This window comes from Balaenoptera ricei, chromosome 10 (genome assembly GCF_028023285.1).
Source record: "Balaenoptera ricei isolate mBalRic1 chromosome 10, mBalRic1.hap2, whole genome shotgun sequence".
NCBI lineage: Eukaryota > Metazoa > Chordata > Mammalia > Artiodactyla > Balaenopteridae > Balaenoptera > Balaenoptera ricei.
The window spans coordinates 67280207-67292709 of NC_082648.1; positions in this window are offsets into that span (position 1 = coordinate 67280207).

A 12503-nucleotide genomic window follows, 5' to 3' on the forward strand; every position below is an offset into this window, starting at 1 on the left:
GTGCTGTGAAAGTGTCTGAGATCCTTAGATAAAAGGTAGTAGGGGAGTACCAGAGTAGTTATTATTAGTCTATAAAGTGCCCTAGGAACCATGGATGAAAGAAATTACTGAGGTACAAAGCGCTGTGTATTATTATTGTTATTGTTTATTATACCTTTTGTCTTTACCTTACCATTCTCAATATTCCCAAAGGTATATTTTCACAGCCAGACTGCTTCCAACATTGCATCAAGATATTTAGCTGAGTCAGTTCTAAGTTGCCATGTTTGCATGTCATCAATCTTCATGTACAGCGTTCTGATGAAATAATCCTTAAAGACTCTGAGCCTGGTTTCTCAACTGCAGCACTACTGAAATTTGGGACTGGATAATTCTTTGGGGGTGTTGTCCTGTCCACTGCAGGATGTTTAGCAGCATCCTTGGCTTCTGCCCACTAGATACCTACCAGGAGCTGCCCTCCACCCCCAGTTGTGAGTTTGCCAAGTGTCTCCTGGAGGGCAAAATCTTCGCCAGTTAAGAACTTCTGAGCAAACATAAAACAACTAATTTGGGTGATACACTTGCCCTTAATAATAAAGGGAAATAAGATGATGATAACAAAACAAAGATTCATTTTAATATGTCAAAGTCAAACTTATTCTAAATGTTAAGTCTTACTTAATGTTTTCCGGGCAGTGGATTAGCTGTAAGTGAAATAGCCTATTTGTATGTGTTGAAATAATTAATAGGATATTAAGAAATAACCAATTTGCCTTCAGTGCAAATATTTCTGGAAGGTATGCAATTCGCCCTCTAAAATCAAAATAATACATGCACATAGTCTTAATGGTTAAATACTTCAGTTCTACAAGGATTATAACAAAAGACAGCAATCCCCTACCTAAAACTCTACCCAGAACTTTGAACTCTTATAACTGTTTCTGCTAATATAGATCTTCTTATTTATATTTTAATGCCCTCACCTGCTCTTCTACTTCTTGGTTTCTCCATTTTTTAGACATCCATTTTTGGCTTCCTGATACAGGAGAAGAAGATTTAGTTCTCCTATACTTAAACTACACCTACACGTTTCTTACTCCTAAACTCCTGCTATACTTGTATTGCAATTTTTATTGAATAAACATTTAATGTTTATAGTGTTATGACTATGCAAATATTGTTCACAGCTGAGCCAGGCAGTGTACTATGATTGCTTTTCTTTTTCTTTCTCCAACTTATTTTCTTGTTACACAAATATTTCTTTTTCCTACAGTTAAAACTTGCCCTTTTTTTGGCTTATTTTTCTATATATCAGTCACAAATTTACACCCAGACTTTCTTCCTATCGATGCAGTTAATCACGTCAGATGATCTGTCAGTTCTATTTCTCTTTTTCTTGGAGATATCTCTCCTGGAGCCCGCCACCCCCACTCTAGTCTGGATTGATTTTAAGGCTCATTGCTCTGTGGTTATTCTGGGATTATACTTCCCTAACATCCTGGGAATTATTTCCTGTGCAGACTCCTTGTTTCCTGAATCCCATATTGTCCTCTTTCTTTTCCCTTATTTTAGTTGAGTACTTCTTCAATATTCTCTGGAGATCGGATTGCACATACTTTGAGACCATGTGTGTTAGAAAATGTTTTTAATTTATCTTCACACTTGGTTAATAGTTTGGTGAGGCATAGACCTCTACGTTGGAAGTCATTTTCCTTTATAATTTTGAAGGCATCACTATATTGTCTTCTGGTTTCCAGAGTTGCAGTTTCGAAAACCAATGGCATTCTGATTCCTTTGTATTTTCTCTCTGGAAGTTTTTGGAACTTCTTACCCAGATCTACTTGAATATCTTAAAGATTTGCCATGATTTGTCTTTTTTTTTTAAATAAATATATTTATTTATTCATTTATTTATTTTTGGCTGTGTTGGGTCTTCGTTGGTGTGCACGGGCTTTCTCTAGTTGCCGTGTGAGAGGGGGCTACTCCTCATTGCGGTGTAAGGGCTTCTCATTGCGGTGGCTTCTCTTGTTGCGGAGCACGGGCTCTAGGCGCGCAGGCTTCAGTAGTTGTGGCTCACGGGCTTAGTTGCTCCGCAGCATGTGGGATCCTCCCGGACCAGGGCTCAAACCCGTGTCCCCTGCATTGGCAGGCAGATTCTTAACCACTGTGCCACCAGGTAAGTCCCAGCCATGATTTGTCTTTTTTCATTATTATGTTAAGCATTCAGTGGGCCCTCTAAATCTGCCATGTGCCTTTCACTTGGGAAATTTCTTTATCCTATATCTTTGGTAATTCTTCCCTTCCATTTTCTCTATTTTCTCTTTCTGGAGCCCCTGTTAAATAGATGTTGAACTTCTAAGTGTTTTCTAGTAAATGTTTGTCTTTTCTCTCCTAGTTTCCATCTCTTTGGCATGTTATTATACTTTCAGTAAAATTCCCTGTCTTATTTGCCAACCTTTCTGTTGAATTTTCTGTTTCTGCCACCACTTTTTCTTTGATCTATTTCTTAGTCTCTAAATGTTCTTCTTCCATATAATCCTATTCTTGTGTCCGATTCATCATCTTTTCTCTTTCTAAGGAAATTCCTTTAACTTTTCTTCTGCTGGTCCTACACTTTGTCTCATATCTATTTGTTCCCTTTTATCTTTTTGATTGTTTTAGTCTTCATCTTTCATGTTAGAGGATTTCCTCGTCAGTCTGCTGTTCATTCTTTTTTTTTTTTAATTTTTTTTTTTTGGCCGCTCTGCATGGCGTGCAGAATCTTAGTCCCCCGACCAAGGATCAAACCCGTGCCCCGTGCCGTGGAAGTGCGGAGTCTTAACCACTGGACCACCAGGGAAGTCCCTGTTCATTCATATTTTAGCTTAAAGCATTGAAAAGTTGTTTGGGGGACTTCCCTGGTGGCGCAGTGGTTAAGACTCCGAGCTCCCAATGCAGGGCACCGGGGTTTGATCCCTGGTCAGGGAACTAGATCCCACATGCATGCCTCAACTAAGAGTTTGCATGCCATAACTAAGGAAACTGCCTGCCACAACTAAGACCCATTGCAACCAAATAAATAAATAAAAGTTGATTGCTTGCTCTTCTTTCAAAAGGCAGAGCTTGTTGATTGATGGTCCCAATTTAGGGAGCTGGTGTTTGGACCCAGGCATTTTGTGGAGGCGTGTGTCCATCGTCAGCATCTATGGGGCTCTTCTCTTGGCCAGATCAGTTTCCCTGAGAGAAACTGTGTTTCTGCCTGTGTTGCTAGTTGTCAACTGTTTCCAGTTCGAAGTAGAAAAAGGGAACTGGGGGAGCCTTAGTACCCAGCATGCAGGTTTCACTCAGTCCCCGTGCTTGGATGCCTGGGGTGCTCAAGTTCAGTACATTTGTAATTCAGCAGCTTCAGACCGTGAACTTCCAGTCCTCTGCCAGGGTCAGGAGAGACAGCCTCCTTGCTCCTGGGCCTTACAGTGGGGACTTGAGAATCGAACTGTCCCTTACATAGATTTTTAACAAATCTAGCTGTTTTCACCCCCATTCTTTTCCTCTCTTTCAGTATATGCTGCTGCCTCTTATTTCTGAGCTTTCTTCAGGACAAAAAGGATTCCTTCTGGCTGGCTTTGTCTCTTGCAGGTGGTTAGAATTCACCTTTCTCTTCTCTGCTAACATCTGTTTTTCATCTTCCATCTTCCAAAATTTTGCTCATTTCCCATCGTCTTGGTTGTTACTGGTTTATCACTTTTATTTTAGTGAAGTTACTTGAGGGGGTAGAGGTAAACATGTGTGTTCAATCTGTTATGTTTAACAGGATGTCTAATCTGTCCATTTTGCAGATTTCTAGATATTTTGAAATCTAATCTGTGATGAGGCTAGATAAGTAGAGACCTCTACCTCTTATTACATCTTAAGCCCCTATTGATTGACACTATTAGGAAGAGTTCTGTGAAATGTGTTGTGTTTTCTGGAGGCTGTTTATGAAGATGTGGCTCATTACATTACATAATGTCCCCAGGAAAAAAATGTCTGACATTACTACTAAGAATAGTTGTATGTATTTCTCTTTTGTTACTTTTTTTGTTTGTTTTTTTCCAAAGCCTTTTTTTTTTTTTTTTTTTTTGATATGGACCATTTTCAACGTCTTTATTGAACCTGTCACAGCATTGCTTCTGTTCCATGTCTTGGCCCCTTGGCCCCGAAGCACATGGGATCCTAGCTCCCAGACCAGGATCGAACCCGCCCCCCTGCCCTGGAAGGCCAAGTCCCAACCACTGGACTGCCGGGAAAGTCCCTTTTTGTTACTTTTTTTTTTTTTTTAACCACAATAAAACTATGTGTTTTATAGCTGGTAAGTTTTCCCTTTTTCCATCAACTGCTGTTAAACTTAGGCCAGATTGTGGCCTATCCGGGAAAGATCTAGGTTTTGTGGTGCCTGAAGCTTAAAAAACTTAGGGCACCTTCTCTAAGAAAAAGAATAGGTTAAAAAAATAGAATAAGCAATTTTAAAGATTATAAATTTTAACAAATTGAAAAGTGCCATAAGCATCACAAAAATCCAGAAAAACAACCTAAATTATTCATTATTACTCTCTGACATATTTCTATAATACTGTTTTATCTGCATTTTTACTATTTATTTTATTTTGTTTTATTTTATTTTTGCCTGCGCCACGCGGCTTGCAGGATCTTAGTTCCCCGACCAGGTATTGAACCGGGGCCCACGGCAGTGAAAGCACAGAGTCCTAACTGCTGGACCACCAGGGAATTCCCAATTTTATTATTAATTGATGCATAAAATATCTGACTTCATACACAGATGTATCCTCTATTTGTAGTACACAAATATATATATTTGTGCATCATAAGCACAGGCCCTCTATTGATCCTACCAGTTTTTCATTATCTGTCACTCCTTTCCATGTCCTAACCTCCTTACTCAGATTAAAGCTTATCATTATTAGCCTCCTCTGTGCCTACACTTGCTCAGCTAAAATAAGGCTAATTAAAAACAGCGTGGCATCCTTCCTAACTCTCCTTCAAATGCATGACCAGTTTCAACTGGGCAGTGCATACTAGCTGGCAATCCTGCAGTCTTAGCAAGCTTGTTCACCTGTGCTGCAGAATGACTAGTTCACATCAATCCCTTAAACCTCCAAAACCTCCTTATCCAACCCTCGCTCTCAGTTGATGAACTTGTTTGTTGACTAAAGTAGGACCTATGTGAGTGGGGCTCCTCATCTTGCCCCACACCTTTACCCACTTTCCTACACCTGGATCTACTCTCTGCCTCCTTACGTTTAGATGAAGTTCTTAGCTCCTTTCGAAGGCAGTCCTGGCATCTGTATCTTTCCCCTTGCAAGAGCTTTGCTCCTACAATTAATACTCTTTTCTCATGCATAATCAATTTCTTCTCTTTTAAATAATTCCTTTCAACATACAAATGCACTCTATATTAATCCCCTCTGTATTAGTCTTCTACTTACTGCTGTAACAACATCTTAAACAACACAGCTTTATCATCTTACAGTTCTGTAGATAGATGTCCTACAGGGATGGGTCTTATTGGGTTAAAATGAAGGAACCAGCAGGGCTGCATTCCTTTCTGGAGGCTCTCTGGAAGAATCCATTTCCTTGCCCTTTCCAGCCTCTAGAGGCTGCCCACATTCCTTGGCTCTTGGTCTTCAAAGCAAGCAATGTCCCATCTCTCTGTGCCTTCCCCCCAGAGCCACATCTCCCTATGATTCTCTTCTGCCTCCCCTTTCCACTTTTAAGGATCCTTGTGATTATATTGGGACCACCTGGATAATCCAGGCTGATCTATTTTAAAATCAGCTGATTAGCAACCTTGATTCCGTCTTCAACGTTAATTCTCTTTTGCCATATAACTTATATTCACAGGTTCCAGGGATTATGGCCTAGAACTGTTTGGGGCCATTGTTCTTCCTACCACACCTTCTTAAAGAAAAAAATTTTCCCAGACTCTAGAATCTAATCTGGTCAATGTCCTATTTCTCTGTTCATGTTCACAGTCAAAAGTCTTGGAAGAGTTATCTTCATTCACTGTTGCAGTCTTGTGGGAATGAGCTATTAACCTGTGGGGTCTGTGCTAACTCTGGCTAGCTAGTGTTGTAACTGAATTGTAGGACATTCAGTTGGTGTCCAGAGAGTGGAAGAATTGGTTAGTGTGGGAAAACCACACACACATTTGGTGTCAGATATGTTGAGAGAAAGAACACAGTGCTTCCCCTTTTACCTGGTTAAGATGAAGACGTGATTTCCTGACAACCCAGCAATTGCACTATTAGGTACCTACCCTAGAGAAACTCTGACATGAACACAGGGACACATGGACATAAATGTTCATTGCAGCACTAATTATAATAGTGAAAAAATGAAAAAGTACTTGTAGTTAGCAGGAGAGTGAATATATAAATTATAGTTTATTAGTATAATGGAACATTTATATCATTTCAGAAAAATCATTTCAAACCAGTTTCAAATGGATATGTAGGGACTTCCCTGGCAGTCCAGTGGTTAGGACTCCACACTTCCACGTTAGGGGGCCCAGGACCTGATCCCTGGTCGGGGAACTAAGATCCCCCAGTGCAGTGAAAAAAAACAAAAAGAATATGTAAAGTATGACATTGTTCATATAAATTTCCAAAAGGTACAATAGTATATATTTTTAACAGATACACATTTGTAATATAAATACAAACATACCAAATTCAGCTTATTATTTACTTCTGAAGACAGATGGAGGGAAGAGGTATAGGAGCTGTAATGTTGCTGTTATTTATGTTTTATTTCTTTAAAAAGGAAAGAGATCTAAGATAAATGTGCATTAACATTTGTTAAATCTCAGTGTAAGGGGTACCTAGATTATTTGTTATATTATTTTCTGGACTTTTGTATATTTGAAATATGCTAGAATTTAAAGTAATTTTTAAAGGAAAAATGCTTGGACTTGTATAAATAGTTTCATAAGAAAAGTTTTGACTTTAAAAGTTTGAAACTTTAACAAAATTGGACTTGCCCAACATGTCTTGGGGCAACCTTAAAATGTCCCCGTTTTTTGCCAAGCAAAAGAAGACATAAAATTGTAGAAAACTTAATGAAGCCATGTACCCTGGAAATATTTGAAATGGTTTTATGGCTTGGGGCAAAGGAAGAAAACTGAAGCCATGCCAATGTCAAAAGTCACAATTCCCTTTAGAATCACCGATCTTTCTTCTAATATCTGGACACAGATCCTTAAAATGGCTCCTAAACCACTTTCCTTCAACAGGCAAACAACTGGGTGAAACTGCTGATGCCTCTCATTTTAACCAGCTCTTCCACTATCCTTCTTTTTTTCATACACGGGTGCCACTATTTCTTCCACTAAAAATTGGAAGAAATATTCCAATTTTTCGGATCCCCTTTTGGAGACTTGGCAAGCCCTTGCCACTTTCCGAATGGTGAAAAAACGTCTTTGTCCAGGAAAACTTTGTGTGAATGGAACATTTCGGTTCTCTGGGCACAGATGGAGCACCTGAGCTCAGTAACACGCCTGGTTGGGCGGCTTTGCTGAAGACGCTCCGCACATTGTCATGACTCATTGCTCTCAGTAGCAACAGGAATTGGGCTGTGCCAGCAGATCTGAAAAGAAACTTGTCTACTGCTGTGAAAGTCGGTGACTTTCACAGAGCCTGGTCCTGATATCAGCCTTTTCAAGAAAATTTGACTAGAAAAGAGATCAGAGTAGGAAGCTCTTCTCCATTACACTTAGTCCACTTGGGACTGTCCAAAGAACAAATCTTAAAGTATGTGATTGAACTTCATGCATAAGTTGTATGTGTGCTCAATAGAGAGAGAGAGAGAGAGAGAAACAGAGAGAGAGGAAGAGAGAGAAAGAAAGCCTTCTCAGAACAATTTAACTGGGAGGTGTTCATTCCTAGTTTTGTTACATCATAGGTGTTTTTGACCATGAGACTAAGATAAATCTTTTGATCCAAGGTCCTACACAGAGCATTCTGGTGCTGCTAAAAAAAACCCATCAACTCTTATAGCTCAGCTGCCATGTCAGGAAGTGAAGATAGAAAGCAAACAACAATGTAAACTTTCCAATGAAGAGGAAGGACTTTCTGTGGTCTGAAGCTCAAAGTCTTGTTAGTTTCTCTGCAAGCAGAAATCTTCAATACCCCAAAACACCATAAAATTCTTTTGAATGTTACTTCTGCTTAGATGACTTTAAAATTAAATCATGAATTCATCATCCTTTTTGGCCCACAGAAAGCTTCAAAGATGGTTCCATTGATTCACAGTGGTGATGAGGCATGAATTCAACTCAATCTTGGAGTATGTACTTTAACGTATATTAAGCCAATATTTTCAGAGCTTTTTGCCATTAAAAAAAACTGAAATTAAATGGATGACATAGATGACATAACACGACTTCTTATTCAAATCAAAAGCAGCCTTTCACTGGAATTCACTATTGAGTAAAGCTGAGATTGCCTTTTATTTTGTAGACACTTGGGTTTAATTTAAATTAATGAAGATAACATTTTGCATAATAATACTTATAGCAGTTATTTATTGCTTACTACAAGCTAAGCACCATGATATTACTTTGTATACAATGTCTAACTTAACCCTTTAAACAGTTCTATGAGGGGAGCATCAATATTACGTCCCTTAAACAGATCAGAGAATTGAGACATTAGAGATTATGTAACTTACCCAGTGTCATACAGCTAGTACATGATAAAACCAAATATTTCAGCATACATCTGTCTGATTCCAGAGCCCATCCTTATATGTCAAAGGAATTAATTTTTAATGCAATAAAATAAACAGCTTGACCAGCTCAGTTTCTGTGCATTTTCCTTTGAAAGATTTCTTCTGATTTTATCGCAAGGTTAGGGCTTCGTAATCAGTGAATCTTAGGGCTACGAACAACTAGACCAGACAAACCAGGTAGCATGGGCTCCCTGCACAGCCCCTCCCCTCTCTGTCTTTGCATCCTTGTGTCTGGCACACAGCAGGTATAAATATTTGTCAAATGGCACACAGGCAGGACGGCTGTCCTAAGGTGGCCCTGGAAGTAAGCTGACTGTCTCCCAGGGCTTTACTTGGGAGGCGGGGACAGTTTGGGGTAGGCAAGTACTCCTTGGCGTTTGTGCCGTAGCCAGCCTTTGATCCTCAGCTTTGCAGATTCAGAACTCTGATTTTATCGGCATCTGAAGCACTTATTAATGTCTCAGGGACACACAGTCACATTAATGTAGCCCACTTGCCTGGGCTACATTTGTCTAAGAGCCAAATAACTCAATTTATAATGAAAAATATGAAGGTCAGAAACGCAGGAATGTTAAAGTCATCGTGAACAGCGTGCATTCTCCAAGAAGGCAGACCTACGTGGGAGTGAAAGCAGGACTGTAAGCTTACTTGGTAAATATGGAAAATGAACAGGAGGGGTTAATTAGAGGAATCCAGTGTTTACTGGCCTCTGCTAAGAGAGCTTGAGACATTTATCTCCACAAATAAGGAGAGCCCTGCCAAACGGAACAGAACAGAATGGCTCTCCCCAGGACCTTTGCATTCCGACTCTTTTTTGCTAAGGGGGCTGCTGACTCGCTACTGAGGGACACATTCTTCCTTTGCATATGCTAATGACTTTAATCTGGTTACACTCCTGTTTTATTGGTCAGACCTCTTTCAGGTTAATTTGCATATCGCTGCAAAATCCACTTGTTGAATTTTTTTAAAGTTTAATTCCCCCAAGGCAATTTTATTGGTGGGCATTCTACTATAACTTCAGTGTACTAATGACTAGCATTTTCTAAGGCCACTCAGTAGATCTTCCAATAGAAATTGCTCCTCCTAATTTTAAAGTCAATACATAAGCTGTATGAAGAAGAGGATTATAGTCATTCATTCAATGAACATTTAAGGGGTTACACCTACTATCTGTCAGGCTTGTTCCATGCAAGTTACCGTTTAAACAAGAGAGTACAAAGGCAAATGACACCTCCTACCTTCAAGGAGCCTGCAGGTGTGTAAACACATATGTAAACAAAAACACCATAACAGACTGTCTGAATAAAAAGACTTGTAAACAAAAAGATGGTGTTTAGTTCTAAATAGAAATAAGAACAAGTTGTTATAAAATAGAAAACTAATAAGGACCTACTGTATAGCACAGGGAACTCTACTCAATACTCTGTAATGACCTATATGGGAATCTAAAAAAGAGTGGATATATGTATATGTATAACTGATTCACTTTGCTGTACAGCAGAAGCTAACACAACAATGTAAATCAACTACAACTAAATCCCTGGGGGCACAGTGGTTAAGACTCTGTGCTCCCAATGCAGGGGGCCCAGGTTCGATCCCTGGCCAGGGAACTAGATCCCACATGCATGCCTCAACTAGGAGTTGGCGTGCCACAACTAAGGAGCCCACGTGCCACAACAAAGGAGCCGGTGAGCTACAACTAAGACCTGGTACAACCAAATAAATAAATAAATATTAAAAAAAAAAAAAGACCAAGTTGTTGTGCAAGCAGACTGAGGAGAGATGCCTTCACCAAGAATGAATGGGAGATTTTTTTAAGTAGACAAGAGAGGAATATGCATTCCAATAGATGGAACCACTTATGGAAAGGTACAGAAATATAAGTGCCTCCAAGGAATGGAGAAGGTGCTGCCTCTGGAAGGTTGGGAGTGGACACAAAGGTGGGCTGGAGGGGACACAGGCATAGGGATGAGTCTTCTTGAGTCTTCAGGACCAAAGGCACAGGAGACCTTTCCCACCTTCCCTCTTCCCGCTGGAATTCTCTCTCACCTCTCCATGTTTGCCTCTTGTGCCTCTGGCTATTAATTCTCTGTTACTTTCAGAAGCCTCTGCTTTCCTCAGGTAATTCTTTAAATCAGCGATTTTTAAAATTTAATTTTTTATTACATAATGCATATGTGTGGTACAATATTCAAAAGATGTAAGAGCAAAGTGTGACAAATCAGGTTTCCCTTTGACTTACGATGGCCAGCCACACAGTTCTGCTCTTCCGCTCCCAGGGACTACCTCTGGTACCAGCTTCCTGCATATCCTTCCAGAACGTCTCTGCATAGGCAAGTATATGCACATGTTTATACACAAATGCATGTATGTATATAATTTTTTACACAAATAATAGACTACTACTACATCTTGCTTTCTTTGCTTTACAATAGATTTTGGGGATCTTTCCATTTTTATTTATCCTTTTATTCATTCGACAAGTCTCTATGGAGTGCCTACCATAGGCCAGGCACACTTAGGTGGTGAGGATACAGCAGTGGGCAAAATAGGTAAAATGTCTGCCTTCGTGGAAATTAGATATTCTAGTAGAAGGGGTACAGGAAAGACAGACAAAAATCAAATAAGCACTGAAACATATATAGTGTGCCAGATGGTGATAAGTACTATGGAGAAAAATAAAGCAGAGTCCTGAGAGGGTAGAAGTTGGAGAGTGGCTGCAATGGTTGCAGGAGAGACAGAGACTGAGAGATCTTGTTCCCTATTGGTCCAGTAGCACTCTGTCAGATGAATGTATCATAATCTGTTTAATCAGTCCCCGACTGATAGAAATTTACATTGTTTCTAACATTTTGCTGTTACAGTGATGCAATTCTTGCACATATGTCATTTGACACATCCAAGAGTATATTTGTAGCTTAAATCCCTAGAAGTGGAATTGCCAGATTAAAGTCATTAGCATATGCAAAGGGTCTGTGCAGTTTTAATTTTAAGAGATTTTGCCAAATTACTCTCTGAAGAGTACCAATTTACAGCCCTTTCAGCAATGAATGAGCGGACCACATCTTCATCAACACAGTGTGTTGTCAAGATTCACGATGTTTGCCTATCTGATGAGTAAACCATGAAATCTTATAAGTCTGATTTGCATTCACTTTTTATGATTGAAGGTGAGTTTCTTCTCATGTATTTAAAGTCCATTTCTACATCTTGTAAACTATCTGTTCATATCCTTTGCCAAATTTTCTATTATGTGTGTGTGTGGGGGTAGGGTTGGTTGTTTTGTTTTGCTTCATTTCTGATTTGTAGAAACTCTTTTCAGTAAAGAATTTGCATCCTCTTTGGGATGTGAGTAGCAAATACTTTACTGAATTTGTCAGTTCTTTTGACTGTGTTTATAATAAATGGCTTTAGTGATACAGAAAATTTTTGTTATTATGTAGCTTAATTAAACCATCTTTTTAATGGCATCAGAAATTATTATTCTTTTTAACTTCCTGTGTTTTCTTCTAGTACTTTTACAGTTTATTTTTTAACATTTAAATATTTGGAATCCATTCTGTATAAAGTATGAGGCATGGCTCAATTTTTTTTTGACTGATTACCTAATTGTCCCAACAGTGTTTAAGAATAATTCCTCTTTTCTCCATTTTTTTAAAATTCCCACTTTTTCATATGCCAAATCCCAATAAACATTTGGGTCCAATTTGGATTTTCTAGTCAACTCCATAGATTTGACTGTTCATTTATTCCACAAATGT